This window comes from Natator depressus, chromosome 10 (genome assembly GCF_965152275.1).
Source record: "Natator depressus isolate rNatDep1 chromosome 10, rNatDep2.hap1, whole genome shotgun sequence".
In the NCBI taxonomy this organism is placed as follows: Eukaryota; Metazoa; Chordata; order Testudines; family Cheloniidae; genus Natator; species Natator depressus.
In genome coordinates, this window is record NC_134243.1 from 736,051 (window position 1) to 760,123 (window position 24,073).

The 24,073-nt window shown below is 45.8% G+C and overlaps 1 long non-coding RNA gene across 1 annotated transcript in view; it reads left to right on the top strand.

Annotated features, from left to right (window-relative positions):
* The first annotated feature begins 5,604 nt into the window (after positions 1-5,604).
* Positions 5,605-24,073, top strand: part of LOC141994327 (uncharacterized) — a 136,842-nt gene continuing 118,373 nt past the window's right edge. The window contains exons 1-3 of the long non-coding RNA XR_012641096.1: positions 5,605-5,766; positions 8,689-8,782; positions 13,136-13,207. This is a non-coding gene — a long non-coding RNA (uncharacterized LOC141994327). The remainder of the gene's footprint in view (positions 5,767-8,688; positions 8,783-13,135; positions 13,208-24,073) is intronic.

Consider the following 24,073-nt stretch of genomic DNA (forward strand, 5'->3'; position numbering starts at 1 on the left):
GCCAGAAGGGACCGGTGTTTCTGACCTCCGATAGCACAGGCCAGAGACAGGCTAAACTAGAGCAGATCTTCTCAAAAAACATCCCATCTTGATTTAAAAATTGACAGTGACAGAGACTCCACCACAACCCTTGGCAAGTTGTTCCAAGGGTTAGTTACCCTCACTGTTAAATGTTTGCACCTTATTTAGTTTCTGAATTTGTCTAGCTTCAGAGTCCAGCCATTGGATCTTGTTATACCTTTGTCTGCTAGACTGAAGAGCTCACTATTCAATATTTGTTCCCCATCTCTGTTCTCACAGACTGATCAAATCACCCCTTAACCTTCTATTTGATTGAGCTCCTTGAGCCTATCACTATAAGGCAGGTTTCCAATCCTTCAGTCATTCTCATGGCTCTTCTCTGAAGCCTCTCCAATTTGTCAACAGCATTCTTGAATTGTGCACACTAGCTCTGGACTCAGTATTCCAGCAGCGGTTGCGCCAGTGCCAAATACAGAGGTAAAATAACCTTTCTATAGCTGAACTGCTTGGCAATAGTGATCATAACATAATAAAATTTAACATCCCGGTGGGCGTGGGGGAACACCAAAGCAACTCACCATGGTAGCATTTAATTTCAGAAAGGGGAACTACACAAAAATGAGGAATTTTGTTAAACAGAAATTAAAAGGCGCAGTGCCAAAAGTAAAATCCCTGCGAGCTGCATAGAAACTTTTTAAAGACACCATAATAGAGGCTCAACTTAAATGTATACCCCAAATTAAAAAACATAATAAGAGAACCAAAAAAGTGTCACTGTGGCTAAACAATAAAGTAAAAGAAGCAGTGAGAAGCAGAAAGGCATCCTTTAAAAAGTGGAAGTTAAATCCTACTGAGGAAAATAGAAAAGAGAATAAACTCTGGCAAGTGAAGTGTAAAAATATAATTAGGAAGGCCAAAAAATAATTTGAAGAACAGCTAACCAAAGATTCAAAAAGTAACAGCAAAAGAATTAAGTACATTAGAAGCAGAAAGCCTGCTAAACAACCAGTGGGGCCACTGGACAATCGAGATGCTAAAGGAGCACTCAAGGAAGATAAGGCCACTGCGGAGAAACTAAATGAATTTTTTGCATCGGTCTTCCCGGCTGAGGATGTGAGGGAGATTCCCAAACCTGAGCCATTCTTTTTAGGTGACAAATCTGAGGAACTGTCCCAGATTGAGGTGTCATTAGAGGAGGTTTTGGACCAAATTGATAAATTAAACAGTAATAAGTCACCAGGACTAGATAGTATTCACCCAAGAGCTCTGAAGGAACTCAAATGTGAAATCTAACTGTGGTATCTAACCTATCATTTAAATCAGCTTCTTTACCAGATGACTAGAGGATAGCTAATGTGATGCCAATTTTTAAAAAGGGCTACAGAGGTGATTCTGGCAATTACAGGCCAGTAAGCCTAACTTCAGTACCTGGCAAATTGGTTTAAACTATTGTAAAGAACAGAATTATCAGACACATAGAAGAACACAATTTGTTGGGGGAAGAGTCAACTTGTTTTTTGTAAAGGGAACTCATGCTTCACCAATCTACTAGAATTCTTTGATGGGGTCAACAAGCATGTGGACAAGGGAGATCCAGTGGATACAGTGTACTTAGATTTTCAGAAAGCCTTTGACAGTGTCCCTCACCAAAGGTTCTTAGGCAAAGTAAGCTGCCATGGGATAAGAGGGAAGGTCATAGAATCTTAGAATATCAGGGTTGGAAGGGACCTCAGGAGGTCATCTAGTCCAACCCCCTGCTCAAAGCAGAATCAATCCCCAACTAAATCGTGGATCAGTAACTGGTTAAAAGACAGGAACCAAGGGGTAGGAATAAATGGTCAGTTTTCAGAATGGAGAGAGATAAATAGTGGTGTCCCCCAGGGGTCTGTACTGGGATCAGTACTGTTCAACATATTCATAAGTGATCTGGAAAAAGGGGTAAGCAGTGAGGTGGCAAAATTTGCAGATAAGAACATAAGAATGGCCATACTTGGCCAGACCAAAAGTCCATCCAGCCCTGTATCCTGTCTACCGACAGTGGCCAATGCCAGGTGCCCCAGAGGGAGTGAACTTAACACGTAATGATCAAGTGCTCTCTCTCCTGCCATCTATTTCCACCCTCTGACAACAGAGGCTAGGGACACCATTCCTTACCCATCCTGGCTAATAGCCATTAATGGACTTAACCTCCATGAATTTATCCAGTTCTCTTTTAAACCCTGTTATAGTCCTAGCCTTCACAACCTCCTCAGGCAAGGAGTTCCACAGGTTGACTGTGTGCTGAGTGAAGAAGAACTTCCTTTTATTTCAGAGCAGCAGCCATGTTAGTCTGTATCCGCAAAAAGAAAAGGAGGACTTGTGGCACCTTAGAGACTAACAAATTTATTTGAGCATAAGCTTTCGTGAGCTACAGCTCACTTCATCGGATGCAGGCAGCTGTAGCTCATGAAAGCTTATGCTCAAATAAATTTTTTAGTCTCTAAGGTGCCACAAGTACTCCTTTTCTTTTTCCTTTTATTTGTTTTAAACCTGCTACCCATTAATTTCATTTGGTGGCCCCTAGTTCTTATATTATGGGAACAAGTAAATAATTTTTCCTTATTCACTTTCTCCACACCACTCATGATTTTATAGACCTCTATCATATCCCCCCTTAGTCTCCTCTTTTCCAAGCTGAAAAGTCCTAGCCTCTTTAATCTCTCCTCATATGGGACCCGTTTCAAACTCCTAATCATTTTAGTTGCCCTTTTCTGAACCTTTTCCAATGCCAGTATATCTTTTTTGAGATGAGGGGACCACATCTGTACGCAGTATTCAAAATGTGGATGTACCATGGATTTATATAAGGGCAATAAGATATTCTCCGTCTTATTCTCTATCCCCTTTTTAATGATTCCTAACATCCCGTTTGCCTTTTTGACTGCCGCTGCACACTGCGTGGACATCTTCAGAGAACTATCCACAATGATTCCAAGAGCTTTCTCCTGATTAGTTGTAGCTAACTTAGCCCCCATCATATTGTATGTATAGTTGGGGTTATTTTTTCCAATGTGCATTACTTTACATTTATCCACATTAAATTTCATTTGCCATTTTGTTGCCCAGTCACTCAGTTTTGTGAGATCTTTTTGAAGTTCTTCACAGTCTGCTTTGCACTTAACTATCTTGAGCAGTTTAGTATCATCTGCAAACTTTGCCACCTCACTGTTTACCCCTTTCTCCAGATCATTTATGAATAAGTTGAATAGGATTGGTCCTAGGACTGACCCTTGGGGAACACCACTGGTTACCCCTCTCCATTCTGAAAATTTACCATTTATTCCTACCCTTTGTTCCTTGTCTTTTAACCAGTTCTCAATCCATGAAAGGATCTTCCTTCTTATCCCATGACAACTTAATTTATGTAAGAGCCTTTGGTGAGGGACCTTGTCAAAGTTTAGGAGCTTTCCGGAAATCTAAGTACACTATGTCCACTGGATCCCCCTTGTCCACATGTTTGTTGACCCCCTCAAAGAACTCTAATAGATTAGTAAGACATGATCTCCCTTTACAGAAACCATGTTGACTTTTGTGCACCAATTTATGGTCTTCTATGTGTCTGACAATTTTATTCTTTACTATTGTTTCAACTAATTTGCGCGGTACTGACGTGAGACTTACCAGTCTATAATTGCCAGGATCACCTCTAGAGCCCTTCTTAAATATTGGCCTTACATTAGCTATCTTCCAGTCATTGGTTATAGTAGCTGATTTAAAGGACAGGTTACAAACCATAGTTAATAGTTCTGCAATTTCACATTTGAGTTCTTTCAGAACTCTTGGGTGAATGCCATCTGGTCCCGGTGACTTGTTACTGTTAAGTTTCTCAATTAATTCCAAAATCTCCTCTAGTGACACTTCAATCTGTGACAATTCCTCAGATTTGTCACCTACAAAAGATGGCTCAGGTTTGGGACTCTCCCTAACATCCTCAGATGTGAAGACTGAAGCAAAGAATTAATTTAGTTTCTCTGCGATGACTTTATCATCTTTAAGTGCTCCTTTTGTATCTGGATCGTCCAGGGGCCCCACTGGTTGTTTAGCAGGCTTCCTGCTTTTGATGTACTTAAAAAAACATTTTGTTATTACGTTTTGAGTTTTTGGCTAGCTGTTCTTCAAACTCCTGATACAAAACTTACTGATACACAACTACTCAAGATAGTTAAATCCCAAGCAGACTGCGAAGAGTTACAAAGGGATCTCACAAAACTGGGTGACAGGGCAACAAAATGGCAGATTGAAATTCAGTGTTGATAAATGCAAAGTAATGCACATTGGAAAACATAATCCCAACTATTCATATAAAATGATGAGGTCTAAATTAGCTGTTGCCACTCAAAAAAGAGAACTTGGAGTCACTATGGATAGTTCTCTGAAAACATCCACTCAATGTGCAGCGGCAGTCAAAAAAGTGAACAGAATATTGGGAATCATTAAGAAAGGGATTGATAAGAAGACAGAAAATATCATATTGCCTCTATATAAATCCATGGTACACCCACACATTGAATACTGTGTGCAGATGTGGTTGTCCCATCTCAAAAAAGATATATTGGAATTGGAAAAGGTTCAGAAAAGGGCAACAACAATGATTAGGGGTATGGAACAGCTTCCATATGAGGAGAGATTAATAAAACTGGGACTACGCATCTTTGAAAAGAGACGACTGAGGGGGGATAGGACAGAGGTCTATAAAATCATGACTGGTGTGGAGAAAGTAATTAAGGAAGTGTTATTTACTCCTCATAACACAAGACCTAGGAGTCATCAAATGAAATTAACAGGCAGCAGGTTTAAAATAAACAAAAGGAAGTATTTCTTCACACAAAGCACAATCCACCTGTGGAATTGTTTGCCAGAGGATGTTGTGAAGACCAAGACCAAGGGTTCAAAAAAGAACTAGACAAGTTCATGGAGGGTAGGTCCATCAATGGCTATTAGCCAGGATGGGCAGGGATGGGGTCCCTAGCCTCTGTTTGCCAGAAGCTGGGAATGAGCGACAGGGGATGGATAACTGGATGATTACCTGTTCTGGTCATTCCTTCTGGGGCACCTGGTGCTGGCCACTGTCGGAAGACAGGATACTGGGCTAGATGGACCTTTGGTCTGACCCAGTATCATCATCTTCAATGCTTAGCCAAACAGTTGGCCTTAGTGATCGTTCGCCATTTGGTCTGTTCCTGTGCAGCTGCAAGGGCTTGGTGGCCTGAGAGTCCAACATCGGAACAGACTTGATGAATCCATGGAATAGGGGGTCTGCCTTTGGGCTACCTCCACCCCCTGGTTGGTGAAATTTTATCCCAGATATTACAAGCCACCCGGAGAATGATGTTCACTGGAATGTCTTATGGCATTCTTGCAACATGTCCGAAAAGCGTAAGGCGCCATCTGTGGACAATGGCCCCTGTAGTCTGTAGACAGGAGTGACCATAAACATCTGCATTACAGGTGAAGTCATTCCACTTTGTGCCCAGTATACGAAGTTGGTATTTCGTATGGAAAGCCTCCAGCTTTGCCCAATCTGAGCGGCGTAGTGTCCATGTTTCACAGCCATGCAACAGTACGGGGAGCATAAAGCTCGAACAGATCCTGAACTTGGTTGTTGTGCTGAGAAGATGTTGATTCCGTATTAATTGTAAATGACCCATGGCAGATGCTGTGATGCCAATCTGATGGAGAGCCTCCATGTGAGAGTTGGAGGAATTGGTGAGTATAGAGCCCAAATAGTAAAAGCTGGGGACAGCTTCAACAGTTTCATTATTCTGACCAGTATGGCCATTGTTATGTCCTACTTCTACTTGACATTCCCCTGTTTATACATCCCAGGATTGCATTAGCCCTTTTGACCATGGTGTTCTACAGGGAGCTAATGTTCTGGTGATAAACCACCATGACCCCCAAGTCTTTTTTAGAGTCCCTGCTCCCCAGGATAGAGGCCCCCATCCTGTAAGCATGGCCTGCATTCTTTGTTCCTAGACTTAAAAATTGACCCTGATGGAGACTCTACTGACCTGTGGTAAGTAGTTCCACTGGTTAATTCCCCGCACTGTGAAACAGCTGCACCTTAAATATTTGATGCCTTATCCAAACGAAACCCAAGCTCCTAACTTGGCCCTGGTCTTCAGGGGAAGCAGATAATTGTGGCATTTCTGCCAAGGATGCTGTTTAGCTTGCAGCTCATCCCTGTTCCACACCAGCTGGCCTGCCTGGTCCCGTGCCCACCCAATTCCTGACCCCACTCACCCTCCACCCCAGCAGGTGACTGTTCATCCCACAACCCATCCCCATCCCCTCCCTATCGGACTCAGCTGGTTCCCACTCCAAGGCCCCCAGCACTGCCTCATGCTGCCCAGCCTGCCACCCAGCACCACCCACCCTGCTGCTCAGGCTGGAGCCTTCCCCCACCCCCACTACCCAGCCTGCAGCCCGACCCCCGCTGCCCTCATCCCATCCCATCATCAGAAGATGCTCCAGTTCTTGTATTTGTGGCCCATGTGCTTAAATATCAGTTATCCCCCTCCCCAGTCCTTTTTGATACAGCCTCATTTATTCTTCATTTTGTTTTCCATACTTCTAAATAGAAAACAGACATTGCAGGCGAGGCAAATCAATACCGTGTTCCCTAATTCATCTTAATTCTCACTACGTCATAGTAGCTACCATGCTTTTCATCTGTGGTCTTTTTAGTGGGATTTGTTTCTGTGAAGAATGTGATATTTCATTATGGCAGCACCAAGCTAACATAGTTAATAATTAATCACTGCACAGGTCATTTCTACTGACATTGTTGTTCTTTCAAGTCACTTTCACACCCACAAGAGACATGTTCCTAGTAAGGAACAAAGAGATCTTTGGGATTAATGCTCCATTGCTTAGATAGAAGAGACATTCCATTATACGCATTAGAGCTAAACATGCTCAGCAGTACGGAGTGCATCAGCCTCCTCATGGCCCTGCCAGCACTCTCCCTTCCTGGCTACTGGAGATAAGGGGAGAGCCCGGCTTGGCCCAGCCTGGATCAGCAGGGGAGAGCTCGGCCCTGCTTGGAGTGGTAGGGGAGAGCCCAGCCTGGATCAGCAGGGGAGAGCTCGGCCAGTTCTATACTATATTCCTGTCAGCCTGACATTGATCCTGGGCAAAATAATGGATTGGCTGACCTGGGATTCGGTAAATAAAGAATAAAAGGAGGGCAATATAATTAATGTCAATCAACAGGGGTTTATGGAAAATAGATCCTGTCAAGCTAACTTTTGACGAGATTACAAGTTTGTTTGATAAAGATAATGGTGTTGATGTAATAGATTTCTGTAAGGCGTTTGACGTGGCAAACTAGAACAATATAAAATGAACATGGCATACCTTCCATGGATTAAAAGTTTTCTAACAGATAGGTCTCGAAATGTAACTGTACATGGGGAATCATGCTTGAGGGGGTGTGTTTCTAGTTGCCTGCAAATTCCAGCTTGCTACATGTGGGCGCAAATCCATAGAGTTCAGTGGGGACTGTGCTAGCACTGAACACAGCGCTGCAGAATTGGTTTATTCAGACTTCATAGGTCTGCAAAATCTTGATGAAAATCTCACTGGAACAAGCTTTCCCTTGAGATTCCTGGGACTTCCTGACTTCAGCCACGGCAGAAATCTGGAGCCCCAGGATCGTTCCTTCAAGGTCTTCCAGCACGTTAGCCTCCAATGTGAGCAGGAGGCGCAGCGAGCTGGAGATGAGGTGAGCCCACTTCCCCTGCATCCTAGGGACCTGCAGGCTGGGATTCAAGCTCTGAAGTTCAGCCTGTCGCTATGGAAAATTACATGGGAGAAGCTGTCCAGAGGTTTTCACACTCCAGGAAGTTTTATGTTGGGTTTGAAAGCTTCTGACTGGTTGTTATTGGCCTGTCCCCGCTTCAATCTCTATAAACATTTAGAGATGAGCAGGATCCTTGACAAGTTCTGGAAGCCCCAGAAAAAGGAATGAGGCAAAAACTTCCAGCCTTAGTTTGGCTACTGAGGCTTATCAAAGAAACTGCTAAAAGATAAAGAAACAAGGTTAAAGAGAGACTTTGATGGAGCATTTGGCTTCGGAGAATAACGTTTATCAGCATTTCTAAGAGAACAGAATAAATTTGCATGTGACCGACTTTGTAGGTTGACTCTTATATTGATATATGTGAATGTGTGTGTGTTTGCTTATGAGTGGAGAAGTGAAGGGAAAGCAACATTTTAGCTAGAGCCATGTCAGCAGCTGGCATTCTGAGTGTGCCCCATATTTATACAGCACTTGGGAAATTTGCTTCATTTGCCTTGTATCCTCCTCAAGCCTCAAAAATGTTTTTTTCCTTTAACCCCTTCAGTGCCCCCAGAAAATGCAATGCATCACCAGTGAAGAAGGGTGTAACTTCGTCATTACAAACCTAGGGATAATCTTGTGTGGTACCAATGAAAGAGGTAGCGCTGACCTAATGATTTTGTAATTTTGTGAACATGTTAATGACTGATATTGCTATAGTTGGTTACAGGAATGGACTGAGAGGCAGGAGGTCTGGGTCTATTCTTGGTTGTACCGTTGACTTCTTTTATTATTATGGGATCTCGGGAAAGTCACTTGACCTCCCAGTGCTTCTCTTTCCACAGCTGTAAAATGGGGATAATGGATGATATCGGGAAGTATCGTGTGTTACACGCCTGAACTCAAGTTTGAAAGCAGTTGGAGACCCTTGGATGGAAGGTACGAACATTTTCGTTACAGCGGAGTGGGTAGTGATGCCTATACTTCCGGTTGCACAAATGTTTTCATTTGGATGGATTTTTTTCAGTTGTTTTAAACTTAGTCAGTCTTTTGCCTTTTAGACTGAAATTTTCCATGTTTGTTCCCTGGGTGCAAATGTTTTTAGAAAATTTGAGCAAAAACAGTGCAGCCATTTTTGACAAGAAAGAGAGTTGGAAATAATACTTTAAAAAAGCAAAAAGCAAAACAATGTTACCATTTTATCATTTAAAAGAAAATTAACACTAGACATTCCATAGCAATAACAAAAAAAGAAAACCAAAAAACCGCCAAACAACCATATTAAACGAATGTTAAAGTCTGTGTAGTGAGGCACCCAAAAGTCTGAAGTTGCCCATGTGTGACTTTAACATATGCATTACCACACAGCTTGTCAGCACAGATTGTTTTATCTGCAGCACCCTGCTTCATTCTCTTCCAGCCTCAGGTTTTCCTGGAAGTCTCCTATCCAAGAACGTAGTAGGTCAGACTCTTATCTTATCTTATGAGATCATGGCCAAATGGGGCATTGCATTATGTATACTTGCGTAAAAAATCACATCTGCGGCACATGGGCAGCATACTTATTAGCTAACAGTATACATGAATTCAACACAATGAAATTCAATAAAGACAAGTGCAAAGTACTTCACTTAGGAAGGAGAAACCAAATATACAGCTCCATAATGGGGAGTAACTATCTAGGTGGCAGTACTGCTGAAAAGGATCTGGAGGTTATAGTGGATCACAAACTGAATATGAGCTGTCAATGTGACACAGCTGCAAAAAAGGCTAATGTGATTTTGGGGTGTATTAACAAGAGTGTTTTATGTAAGACACAGGAGCTAATTGTCCTGCTCTACTCAGCACTGGTGAGGCCCCAACTGGAGTACTGTGTCCAGTTCTGGGATTCACACGTGGGGAAAGATGTGGACAAATTGGAGATATCTGCTGGGAGAGCAATACAGCGGTGCACAGACAATCCAGGAAATTTTTGGAAAATGTAGGGGACAATTTCCTGGTGCAAGTGCTGGAGGAACCAACTAGGGGCAGAGCTCTTCTTGACCTGCTGCTCACAAACCGGGAAGAATTAGTAGGGGAAGCAAAAATGGATGGGAACCTGGGAGGCAGTGACCATGAGATGGTCGAGTTCAGGATCCTGACACAAGGAGGAAAGGAAAGCAGCAGAATACAGACCCTGGACTTCAGAAAAGCAGACTTTGACTCCCTCAGGGAACTGATGGGCAAGATCCCCTGGGAGAATAACATGAGGGGGAAAGGAGTCCAGGAGAGCTGGCTGTATTTTAAAGAATCCTTATTGAGGTTACAGGGACAAACCATCCCAATGTGTAGAAAGAATAGTAAATATGGCAGGTGACCAGCTTGGCTTCACAGTGAAATCCTTGCTGATCTTGAACACAAAAAAGAAGCTTACAAGAAGTGGAAGATTGGACAAAGGACCAGGGATGAGTATAAAAATATTGCTCGGGCATGCAGAAGTAAAATCAGGAAGGCCAAATCACATCTGGAGTTGCAGCTAGTAAGAGATGTTAAGAGTAACAAGAAGGGTTTCTTCAGGTATGTTGGCAACAAGAAGAAAGTCAAGGAAAGTGTGGGCCCCTTACTGAATGAGGGAGGCAACCTAGTGAGAGAGGATGTGGAAAAAGCTAATGTACTCAATGCTTTTTTTGCCTTTGTCTTCATGAACAAGGTCAGCTCCCAGACTACTGCACTGGGCAGCACAGCATGGGGAGGAGGTGACCAGCCCTCTGTGGAGAAAGAAGTGGTTTGGGACTATTTAGAAAAGCTGGACGTGCATAAGTCCATGGGGCCGGATGCGTTGCTTGCGAGAGTGCTAAAGGAGTTGGCGGATGTGATTGCGGAGCCATTGTCCATTATCTTTGAAAACTCATGGCAATTGGGGGAAGTCCCGGACGACTGGAAAAAGGCTAATGTAGTGCCCATCTTTAAAAAAGGGAAGAACGAGGATCCTGGGAACTACAGGCCAGTCAGCCTCACCTCAGTCCCTGGAAAAATCATGGAGCAGGTCCTCAAGGAATCAATTCTGAAGCACTTAGATGAGAGGAAAGTGATCAGGAACAGTCAGCATGGATTCACCAAGGGCAAGTCATGCCTGACTAATCTAATTGCCTTCTATGACGAGATAACTGGTTCTGTGGATGAAGGGAAAGCAGTGGACGTGTTGTTCCTTGACCTTAGCAAAGCTTTTGACACTGTCTCCCACAGTATTCTTGTCAGCAAGTTAAAGAAGTATGGGCTGGATGAATGCACTATAAGGTGGGTAGAAAGTTGGCTAGATTGTCGGGCTCAACGGGTAGTGATCAATGGCTCCATGTCTAGTTGGCAGCTGGTATCAAGAGGAGTGCCCCAAGGGTTGGTCATGGGGCCGGTTTTGTTCAATATCTTCATAAATGATCTGGAGGATGGTGTGGATTGCACCCTCAGCAGGTTTGCAGACGACACTAAACTGGGAGGAGTGGTAGATACGCTGGAGGGTAGGGATAGGATACAGAGGGCCCTAGACAAATTGGAGGATTGGGCCAAAAGAAGTCTGATGAGGTTCAACAAGGATAAGTGCAGAGTCCTGCACTTAGGACAGAAGAATCCCATGCACCGCTACAGACTAGGGACCGAATGGCTCGGCAGCTGTTCTGCAGAAAAGGACCTAGGGGTTACAGTGGATGAGAAGCTGGATATGAGTCAACAGTGTGCCCTTGTTGCCAAGAAGGCCAATGGCATTTTGGAATGTATAAGTAGGGGCATTGCCAACAGATGAAGGGACGTGATCGTTCCCCTCTATTCGACATTGGTGAGGTCTCATCTGGAGTACTGTGTCCAGTTTTGGGCCCCACACTACAAGATGAATGTGGAAAAATTGGAGAGAGTCCAGCGGAGGGCAACGAAAATGATTGGGGGACTGGAACACATGACTTATGAGGAGAGGCTGAGGGAACAGGGCTTATTTAGTCTGCGGAAGAGAAGAATGAGGGGGGATTTGATAGCTGCTTTCAACTACCTGAAAGGGGGTTCCAAAGAGGATGGATCTAGACTGTTCTCAGTGGTAGCGGATGACAGAACAAGGAGTAATGGTCTCAAGTTGCAGTGGGGGAGATTTAGGTTGGATATTAGGAAAAACTTTTTCACTAGGAGGGTGGTGAAACACTGGAATGCGTTACTTAGGGAGGTGGTGGAATCTCCTTCCTTAGAAGTTTTTAAGGTCAGGCTTGACAAAGCCCTGACTGGGATGATTTGATTGGGGATCGGTCCTGCTTTGAGCAGGGGGTTGGACTAGATGACCTCCTGAGGTCCCTTCCAACCCTGATATTCTATGATTCTATGACTCCAGAGGAGAGCAATACAAATGATAAAAGATTTAAAAAACCTGCCCTATGAGGAAAGGTTGAAAAAACTGACCATGTTTAGTCTTGAGAAAAGAAGGCTAAGGGGTGACATTGTAACAGTCTTCCAATCTGTTAAGGGCTGTTATGAAGAGGAGGGTGATCAATTGTTCTCCCATCCACTGAAGGTAGGAGAAGAAGCAATGGGCTTAATCTGCAGCAAGGGAGAGTTAGGTGAGATATTAGGAAAAACTTTCTAACTCTAAAGGTAGCTAAGCTCTGGAACAGACTTCCAAAGGAGGTCATGGAGTCCCCATCATTGGAAGCTTTTAAAAATAAGTTGGACAAACACCTGTCAGGGACGGTCTCAGTTTACTTGGTCCTGCCATAGTGCAGGGGACTGGGTTTGATGCCTTCTCAAGGTTCCTTCCAGCTTTGCACTTCTATGATTCTATAATATATGAGAGTATAATTCATATCCCTCTCCTCTAAAACACAGTGCCTGCATGTTAAATAAAGGTTCATCTTTGCTATCAGGCCAATAAGGTGAACTGATATGTAGACTGATATAGGCATCTGGCAGATTCCATTCAGTGTAGGAAAATGGTACACTAGTTTGTGTGTGTACGCAACCATGCACATTCCTCAAATAGATTACAACTCAGCAATCTCAGACTCTTCAAACTATGTTCTTAGTTAGCAAGACTGAATAATTAGTACATTCATGATTTACTAAAGAAAGGTTCTTGACTTACAAATAATTGATCGCTTGCTGCACCTGTTCCATATGCCGTTTGTGTCAGTCTGGTGTAATATCGGATCGGTCTGGATTCTATTCATAAAATTCCACTGATGTTGCTAGTCAGCTAGTGGTGCTTCAGTTCATGCCCTGTTTGGCGTATGCTACAGCATCTTCCTGGACATCTGATTAAAAAGTGAACATTTAATTTTACAGAAATTAATTGTGTTGCCAAAATGGTTTGGAAATGCTCTGAAGATTGTTCTTCTATCAACGTGACAGATTAAGGTATTGCCATAAAGTGAATTTTGTTGACAAAATAATTTCAGGGTGTTGATAAAATGCATTTTGTCTTCCGAGTGGAAAGCATCAGACTGACAAATACTATTGTCCTTAGAAGTGTTTTTATCAACTGTCAATCAATTCTTCCCTTTTTAAGGTAGCCAATCATAGTTCTTCATATCTGAAAAAGCCTCAGTGAAAGATAGTGGAAGACTTTGAAGGACAAAATAATTAAACTTTGATTTGTTGCTTTCAAATTGAAAATAGCTTTGTTACTTTGAAGACAATGATTGGTTGCTTGCAAAGTGGAAACAGGTGGCTAAGCTGTTTGATTCAGATTTGACATGCTTTGTAGTGATGAGTGGGTGAATTCTGAGTGGGGTTTCTTGGCACAGCTGTTTATATGAAAACTTATTGTTTAAATATTTGAAAATGATGTAGACTTTTAAAACCACTTTCCTGCAAACATTTCTAGCTAGTTAAATATTTGTGAAAGTTTTTTATTACTTCATTCTCTTGTAAGGTTTTGAAAACAAGAGAATTTCGGTCCTGTGAGCTTCCTACTTAAGGACAGATAGTGCTGACCTAGGAGCAAAGCCATTGCGGGCAGTGAGGGTCCAAGGATGGGCAGTTCAGAGGCAATGCCAGCAGCTGGCCTGCCGTGCCCTGTGACACAACAGGAGAGGAGAGAAGAGCACTCTGGGGTTCAGTGGCTCTGTAGCTCATCTTTGAGTAACAGCAGATTCATCACAGGCTATTAGTCTGACTGCCACACCGGCCACTTGGCACAGAGCTCATGGCAGTCCAGCCATAGTTTGCGGGCTGAGTGGACTAAGGGTTTGGCTTACATATTGGAGTCCCACCACTGCCAGTTGTGGCAAGGAAGAGAGCTCACTAGGCATGGGCAGCACAGCTGGGTGTCTGGGCAATAGGAACGTGCAGACCGTGGGAGCAAATGACACATGTAGTTAATATATTTGGTTAATATATTTGGTTAATGTAGTTAATATATTTGGTTAATATATTTGGCAATAAGAATTCTTTTCAATTGAAAACAGTTTGTTTCCGTGGTTCCTCCTCTAAATAACTGATGTATCAAACTGCTCATAAGAAGGGCCTGACTGGGTCCATCCAGCCCAGTATCCTGTTTGCCGACAGTGGCCAATGCCAGGTGCTTCACAGGGAATGAACCGAACAGGCAATCGTCAAGTGATCCATCCCCCGTAACCCAGTCCCAGCCTCTGGCAGGTGAAATCTGTGCCTTGTGGACATACGTCTGCCACTGCGACAGAAACTGGGGTTTCATCTCACCGGGCTCTAGAAACGGAATATTCCCCTAGTAAAAGGTCTGGGTGGACCAGGCTGAGGACCCCGGCTAGCTGTAGAACAGGGAAGGGGACGTACCCTGGCAGCACAAGCGTCTCCTGCATGCTGCTCTCCGCAGATCCCGCTGCTCAGGATAAGAAGGGAATTCAGCTTCAGCAGCCCTTTGTAGTTTGCCCTCAGTGCTGAGTGGGGTGACCAGATGTCCCGATTTTATAGGGACAGTCCCGATTTTTGGGTCTTTTTGTTATATAGGCTCCTATTACCCCCAACCCCGTCCTGATTTTTCACATTTTCTGTCTGGTCGCCCTAGTGCTGAGACCACCACCAGCGGCTGTGAAGAGAGCTCTTATGCTGAGGGTTCTGTGCACTGGGAAATGCATCTTGTTTCACACAGGCACTGAGCTGCCAGTGAAGGGTCAGAGCTTTGGGTCGCTGCTAACCAAGGCTGGATTTCAGGTGAGGACCTGCTGACCACAGTGCCTGTAAGAAACCACTCAGTGAATGATGGCTCAGGTTCCCATGGACAGAGCCGCTGGTGCTACAGAAATAATAAAGGCTCTGTGTTCTTGCAGCAATTCCTGGAGCCACCCAGTCTCTTTATCAGGCCACTTGAAACCCAGAAAAGCAGTTGTGAGCTAGGTAAGATTTAAAAAAAAAAAGTCTGGGACCAAATTCCTCCTTGGTGTAGCTCCAGTGAAAGCAGGGTCCAATGCGGCCAGTTTAATCCATGGAGCTGTTTTTCCTAGATAATGGGTTGGAGAAAGAACCGCTTGGGTTCTCCAGTCACCCTGCTGCCTTCGGGGAGGGTAATATGCTGGCGTTTTGCCTGAATCCCTGACGTTTTTTACCTAGATTCCCAGAGTTCCGCAGATTCTTGTCCCCAGCCCAGCTTTGATTGCCTGGCATCAAACACTTGCAGTTCTGCAGACACCCATCCTGGGTATGAACTGGGCTCAGTTAGAGTTCCAGGGAAGCCTGAACCAGTGGAGATATTGTTGTGACACAGTAATTGTGCTTTATTCCTGTTTTGTGGTAGTGGCACAGCTAATCACGTGAAAGCCTAAATGACCTTGTTAGAACAGCTACTCCTAATCAAATGAAAGTGAAGCTCCTATAAGTCACTGGAATGACACTTAGCATAATATTTCCTTAATATGTGGACCATCTGTTCATCCCTTTCAAAATAATCACTCGCTTCCTTGTTACCTTCGCTTCCCAGTATCAAAGTCAGTCAGCTGGCACCAGGCACAACATGGAAACTGTGTAACTTTGGATTGCAGGATATTTTGAAAAATGTAACAAGATCTAAACAATGAAAACTATAAATTGTGTGAAGTTCCAGTTCTGATTAAGAAATAACAGTGGGACCCTGGCACTGATTAATGAATTAACAACCGCCGCACCCTTTCCCTTCTGGCATTAAAGCAACCTTAGTATGGATGGGGAAGCTGTGTTCCTTTCTTGGGGCCCTGTGGGTGGGAGGGGTGGTCTATATATTTATTTGGAGTTTTACGGACTGCAATACCGAACACCCATTCAATAATGTGGACACCATGGAGAGTCCTTTAAAAATACACTGATAAACAAACAGACCCACCAGCTACCCGAGCAACACTAATCGGCATCTCCATGCACTCCTCCCAGCCAGCACCCCCCACGTCAGGGCAAGGGGGAAGGATGGGCTTGCAGTGCCCCCTGCAGCAGACAAACTGCCTGTTCCAGGCCTGGGAGGAAGCAGGTCCCAAAGGCCTGGAGTCAAAGGCTTGTCAGCCACCCCCTGTCTCTGGCTGAAGGGGTGTCAGCTTGGCCGCTTTGCATTGCCTGCACCTGAGGCAGCTTCTCGTGGGCAGAGAGGTGTCTCTCCGATAGGCAGGTCTCAGGCCATTGAGGGTGTTGTAGCTCAAAACCAACCCCCGAAACTGCATGCAGAAAGCAATCGGTAAATGTGGCTGCAGTCAGCCTCTCCTGAGGAGACAGAACTTCTGCCATTTTGGGTCCATTTCCTGCAGCAGGTGGTATCCGACTGATCCCCGGCGTGGGCATGGAGAGCTTGATGGAATTGGTGTGCTCCTATTAATCAGCCTTCACTATACAGCTCCTGTTCAGTCTGGCTGCCCCAGTGTTACAGTCACAGCAAGATTAGAATAACAACTCAAAGCCAATCATTTTTATGGGAACACACGTAGTATAAAAGGGTCTGACTGTCTGAGCACACACAATCAGTGGCTATTGCCCAATAAAGCTGTCAGTTAGAGAAACATCAGCAAGTTCTTGAACAATATTTTCCCAGATTTAAACAGGGAAAGAACTACTCACAAATTAGTTTTCATGGAAATAAAAAAGAATCGATTCAAGTTGAACAGAGGGATTGAGTTTGCTGCCCCCCGACACTGAGAGAAATGACGTGTTTATCCCAGAGGGCACCGGCCGGCGCTGACACCCTTCGCAAGGGTGCTCTGGTCAGTAAGGTTGTGTCTACACTGCGACCAAAAACCTGCCGCACCAAGTCCCACAGCTCAGGTCAGCTGACTTGGGTTCACAGGTGTGGGCTGCGGAGCTATAAAATTGCAGTGGAGACATTCAGGCATGGGCTACAAGACCTTCCCCTTTGTGGGGTCTCAGAGCCCAAGCTCCAGCCTGAAGCCAAATGTCTATACTGAAATGTTATAGTATAGGGCCACCGCCCGAGCCCCGCGAGCCTGAGTCAGCTGCCCTGGCCAGTCATGGGTCTTTTATAAGACGTACTCTTAAGGGCTGAAGCACCAGTGTTTATTACACAAATTGCCTCTTTGCAGGTTAGCCCTTGGTCCTAGACAGGAGAAGAAGCCCCATGTTCCTTTCACTAGAGCAGACCAGACAGAGACACTTGGAGAGGGACTCCCAAAGAGTCCAGGTTTGCTGCATTGCCCCCAGAAACCAGGTCCCACTTCTCCTACACAAAGCCCTTAGCCTGGTCTGTTATCTCTCTGTGACTCATTGCAGCAGAGCCCAGACTGTCCTGTGGAGCAGCCAGGGGCTGGGGGCTGCCAGAGGGGAGACAAGCGGTCAGGAAGAGCCCAAGTCAGACCATCCCAGAGCGCAATGCAACCCCTGAGCTCCCCTCCATAGCAATGGCTGACACAGGTTTCTGTTTTCAGGAGGCTGTGAAGGGCTGGTTCTGGGAGCGTGTTGGTCAGGAGTGCCTGATGGGGAAAGGGGAACACTGCAGGGCCTGGCTGGCGTGATGGAGGAGAGAGCTGCTGTCTGGGATGGCATTGTAGTGCTGGGGGAGAAGAGAGGGAGCTGGGAAGCCTGGTTTAGGTTAGAGACAGGCCCTAACCAAATCTCAGCCATGGTTTTGAAAACTCCAAGGTCTGGATCTGCACTGGCTGCGAAATCCAGACCAGCATCTGTGTTTAGTTCCCAGCTACACGTGCTTGGATGGGGTCTTATCCCCTGGCTCTGTGAGGATCAGACATATACTGGGGTGCAGAGCTGGGAGGGTCATTGTTAGACCCAGCCAATCAGATATTCAGATCCAGAGGGCTGGAAGCTGTGGGAGCTATTCCATTCCGCAAGCCCCTTCGGTATCTGATAAACATTCTTGGCATAACAGATTTAGAATAATGAAGTGGGGGTGGAGAAGGGAGGTGGGGATAAATGCTATGCTTTGCCCCCCGCCCCAGGGCATAGGTACCTGTAAATATCAGCAGAGCCATGGGGGCAACCCCCACCCACTAGAAAAAGTCCCTTCATCTCAGATGCACTCAGATATCCTAAGCATTAATCCATCTTTAGAGCAATTCCCCATCCTGCCCAAGGTAGTCAGCAAATGGCTGGTTCGCATGGGCCCCAGGCACTGCTACCAGGAGTGCAGCCCCTTGCTGCTGAGCAAGAGAGGCTGAGGGCAGGGAGCCCACATGGGCCGGGACCTCATCCCTGACAGTCTGACCCCAACCAGGCTTGTAGCTCAGCAATCCGAGTGCCTGGCTCTGGTGGCCCAGTGTGTGCCCCTCCCTGCTCCACTCCATACCCCACAGACTTTGGAGGGCTTGGAAGGAATCTTGGACAGCAGGAACGCTCGCAGGCTTTGCGGAGGTCTGTGTCTGCTACGGTATTTACGCCAAGAGCTGTTCCATAGGCAACCATACTTGCAAGGGTTGGGGGATAAGCGTGCTCGGTGCGGAGCTGAGATAATGCATGTGCTGAAACTGGCCTGGCGCAGCAATCCAGACACTCTCCCGGCCAGGGAGGGGTTAACAGAATCTTGTAGAGATGTGCCGAGGGAAGGGTCCTAGCACACCCTCCAGGCTGTGTGACTGATGTCCTGACAGCTCCCTGAGACCTGCCCAAGGCGTCTCCGCCAGAGGAGAGCAGGCTGCTCTTTGAGTCATAAACATTGCGTTTCGGAACATGATGCTATCCTTGCTCGGGAGCAGTGGTTCTCAACCTATTGACTATTGTGGGTTGCATCCAGTGCTACCTGTATGGCTCTGAGGATGTCACATGGGCCGCAGCTGTGCTGATTGGGCTGCAAGTGCCCAAGGGCAGCGGGTTGAGAACCACGGCCCTAGAGGAAGCTGCTGGTAAAAGTTGCTCGTGCTGTTGGCTGAATGTTACCCTCATTTTCCCTTCTAGTGTGCGTGCGCGCATGTGTGTGCGTGCGTGTGTGCATGTGTGTATTTACCCAAAGTGGCAGGATGCCAGCTGGACTCATGGCTTTAGCCAAACCCAGGGAAACCCCAAGCATAGGGATCATCCCACATGTGCCATGCTGTCCTGAATGCCACTGCACTACCTGAATTGTGCACACTGGCGAACAGCAGCTTGCTGGGAGAAGGGTGAATTTCCACCCCAGACAGTTGCCAGTTCTGTGTAAACTGCATCGGCGGCTGGAGCAGCACTTTTACTATCTTTGAAAATCTGTAGAATATGTGCCAATGATTCCTGTTAGCAATTTAAAAAGCGTCTTTGTTGGTGTACTGTGGGGGGCCCACACAGCACGGAGCAGGGATCACTCACTTGAATATTCTGAAACAAGCTGCCATTTGATTTACTAGCTAAAATGACAAACAGTGATTGCAAATCTCAGCCCACAGCACAGATCGATAGATTCCCAGGCCAGAGGAGACCACTGTGACTGTCTAATCTGACCTCCTGTGTAACACAGGCAGTTAAAAATTTAGATCTTACATCTTAGATTTAGATCTTAGATCTACTAGTCTGAATTTTTCTAGCTTCAACTACCATCGGATCATGTTAGACCTTTCTCTCCAAGACTGAAGAGTCCGTTATCAAATATTTGTTCCCCATGTAGATACTTAGGGACTGTAATCAAGTCACCCATTAACCTTCTCTTTGTTAAGCTGAATAGATGGAGCTCCCTGAGTCTATAACTATAAAGCAGGTTTTCTAATCCTTTAATCATTCTCCCGGTTGTTCTCTGTGCCCTCTCCAATTTATCAGCATCCTCTTGAATTATGGATGCCAGAATGGGACACAGGATTCCAGCAATGGTTGTACCAGTGCCAAACACAGAGGTATAATAACTTTTCTACTCCTACTCCAGATTCCCTTGTTTATGCACCCCAGGATTGCACAGGAAAATGGCATTGCAGGAAATACTGATTTATGGGTAGGGAACTACCCCTCCCACTTGCTGCCCCTGGGAAAAATGAATTTATCCACATAAGAATTGGAGCTGAAAGAAGAGATCAGAGGCTGGCATGAAAAAAGGGAGGGGCCAGATTGTCCAACACAAGCTGGTTCCTAACAGATTAAGATCCTGATTCTGCACTGGGCCCATGTGAGCAAACCCCTATACCCATGCAGAGCTGATTGCTTAAGTCTGCAATAAAGAGCAGGTCGCTAAATGTCCCCAGCCCCCAAAGTTAGTGACATGAATCACTGAAGAAGCCCTGAAACTTCTTGTAACCCAGCAACAAAGACACTTTTTAAACAGCCGACCAGAGTCATTGGCACATGTTCTAGAAATGGATCACTACAGATTTTTAGAGCTAGTAAAAATGAATGGATCATAATTCTCTGACAGCATCAATTTGACTTTCCTAACTCAAAGTGAAAAAAATAAACACATGTAAATAAACATAGCTGGTGGGAGCAGCAGCTGCTCCCTCACTCATACAGAGTCTAAACCTTGAATTTGAGAAGCTCCCTCAGACTGTGAACTACCGCAGGCTCCTGTCAGCAACTAACACCGCATGACCGACTGAAACAAGGGGCCAGGATCCTTTATTCAGGAAATGGTTAAGGAGAGTTCTTGGGTGGTGGGTGAACGAGTGGTTGGGGTAGACTGGCCCCTGGCCCCTCCCCCTCTGCTCGAGGCCCCGTCCCTCCCCTTCTGACCCCTCTCCCCCACTGGAGTCCAGAGCACCCCCTCTCCAGCATTTGCTCCCACCCCCCGCCCGCGTGCCCCCAGCCCACTGGGCAGGCGGCCTGGCTGGAGCGCCCCCAGCACCGGAGCACCAGGCGGGCAGCGCAGCCAGAGCGCCCCCTACCCCGGCGCTGGGCAGACGGCAGCACAGCGTGGCCCGATCCCCAGCGGCCCCAGCCCCTGGGCCTTGTGAGCACCAGCCTCAGCGTGCCTGCCCCAGCCTCTAGGCCAGAGAAGAGTATCGGGAAGGGAACTGGATGCGGGCAGGAGGGGCCTGAGCGCAGAGTGTGGGCAGGGCCTTGCCAGGCTGTTTGGGGAGGCCTGGCCTGCTGATTGGATCCTCTCCTGGTCATCCCTTCTGCACAGCATCCACTGGGATCCTGTTATGTGCAATATGTGCTGGGTGAGGTCCATGTTGCCTATCCCTCCACCACTGTGTGCCATTCCCTCAGAGCAGTGTGCTAACTTTGGAAATGGATGCAGACAGAATGCCCTGGGCTTGGAGGTGAAAGGAAAAGTTCCTATTCCTCTCGCTTAGTGACGCAGTGGAATAGACCCCTGGCCTGGCACTCTGTGCTTGGGGGCCATTCTTTGTTCTCTGGGGCATGCAGCAAGGAGATGTAGAGGTGACATATTCTGCCAACAGCTAGAATTTGGAGAGGTCAAAATTCAACCTGTCAAGTGACCGAAGTCAGTCTTTGGATGAGGAGGTGGCCGGGGCGCCATGTGGCCATGAAGATAGCTGAGGCTCAGGGACAGAACCACAGATAGTCATATTTTCAAAGTCCATCATGTGTTGGCGCATCATCTACATTTAAATAACAGACATGGGATCAGAAACATGAGAGATGTTTTATTTTGGGGGAGCACCTCCTCCCCCCTTGTTTTACTCATGGTACCAACATGGCGTGCCAGTGTAAGATCCTGGGCATGATTAGTAGGTGAAAACAGACTCTGATAAGACATTGTGGCATTAGGCACCAAATCAGGGGCACCCTTTTCAATGCCAGCCTGGCAGCGCCCAGAGCACGGGCAATTTATCACATACATTTGTATATACCATCTTTGGGTGAATCCTGCCCCACTGAACTCAGTTGAAAAATTCTGTTTGGGTTCAATGGGGCCTGGATCTCCCGCTTTGTGCTGCTGTATTAATTTTGATGAAAAATAGGGCCAAAGGCATTACTGGAACCCAGTCACTGTCCAGGATTAGACAGTGTTAAACGAGGTCTGGGGTGTGGCATCCAGAGACCTCAGGCTGCGTAGGACCCTGGCAACCCTTCTCTGCAAGATACAGGAAAGAAGGGAAAACAGTTACAGTGTTTGAAATGTGAAGTATTCAATCAGGCTTTCATTTTAACCCCTGTGATATTGCACTCCATATGATTTTATGAAAATATGCTAATAAGTGTGACTATAATGTAACTGGAACATGCTTCATGCAAAAGGTCTCTTGTAAGGTATCATTACAAAGCTTATAATCTACTGAGTGTGGTCATCCTATTTGTATAAATGTATCACTCTTGTATCTGAAACTAGAAACATGAAATATAACTCTGAGGTCCTATTGTAATTATGCAAAGTGTGGGCCATTAATGGTGGTTTGGAATCTTCATGGCTCCCATCAACTAGGACAATTGACTGTAGATGGCTCTGTTTACTTGTAAGTCTTCCTGTATACCTGTGGGCTGGCAAGTAGGTAATGAAGTCTTACAGTGACATGTGATCATGTCACCTGAACTGAAATCCATCTTTAACCTTGTGCTTTTCCATTTAGAAGGAGGGGTGGGAACCCAGAGAGGGACAAAGGATTTCCCGCCTTGTGCAAAAGATATATAAGGGGGTGGAACAGAACAAATGAGGCTGCAGTCATGAGAAATCCCATAGCTACCACCTGAGCTGGAACAAGGACTGTACCAGGGGAAAGGATTGGGCCCAGACTAGGAAGGCGTCCCGTCTGTGAAAAAAGTCTGTTGAAACATCTCTGAGGGTGAGATTTACCTGTATTCAGTTTTCTTACTGTATAGGCTTAGACTTGCGTGTTTTATTTTATTTTGCTTGGTAATTCACTTTGTTCTGACTGTTATTACTTGGAAGCACTTAAATCCTACTTTTTGTATTTAATACAATCACTTTTTACTTATTAATTTACCCAGAGTAAGTATTAATACCAGGGGAAGGGGTGGTGGCAAATAGCTGTGCATATCTCTCTATCAGTGTTATAGAGGGCAAACAGTTTTTGCGTTTATGAGGTAAAACGGGTTTATTTGGGGTTTGGACCCCATTGGGAGTTGGGTATCTGAGTGCTGGAGACAGGAGCACTTCTTAAGCTGTTTTCAGTTAAGCCTTCAGCTTTTGGGGGAACGTGGTTCAGACCTGGGTCTGCGTCTGTAGCAGGCTAGCGTGTCTGTCACAACCAGGCAGGGCTCTGAAGTCCCAAGCTGGCAGGAAAACAGGCTCAGAGGTAGTCTAGGCACATCAGGTGGCAGTCCAAAAGGGGTTTCTGTGACCCAACCCATCACAACCCCATCCCCTGTTTCCTTTGCCTTGAGCTGGAGAGGGATTTAAAAAGCAAACCCTCCTGGACAGTCTCTTTGGTGGTATCAGAGCTGAAGAGAAGTTAGTTGAGATGGGCTGGAGCTATGGCGGCTGCTGCTGCTGTTAAAGTCCTTTCCCCCCAGGTGGTGTTGGGAATTCAGCTGGCTCTGGCAGGTGTGGCAGTTTCATCTGGGTCACTCTTGCTGGCATGGTTCTGGTCAGGACAGCTCTCAGGATCAGGACAGTGACAGCTCGGGGTCCCAGGAAATGAGGGGTTGGCAGCTATGATGGTGAAGCTCGCTACACTAGCCTCTGTCTGTCCTTCCTTCCCTCCAGGGGCGCTGGAACAGTTTTTATAGAGGGGGTGCTGAGAGCCCTTGAACCAAACTGTAAACCCTGGATATAATGGAAACCATGTCAAGTCAGGGGGTGCCGCACTCCTAGTTCCAGCACCTATGCTTCCCTCTATTCTTCTCTTTGTTCTTTTGTACTTTCCCCACAACCTCTGTTTCTTTTAAGGACCCACAGAGAGAGTGGTGGGGGAATAGCCCATCCCTTCATTATTTTGTCCATCAATTAGGCCTAATATCCAACACACCAGTTTTGGTTCATTAATTTCTGGTTCTACATCTTCT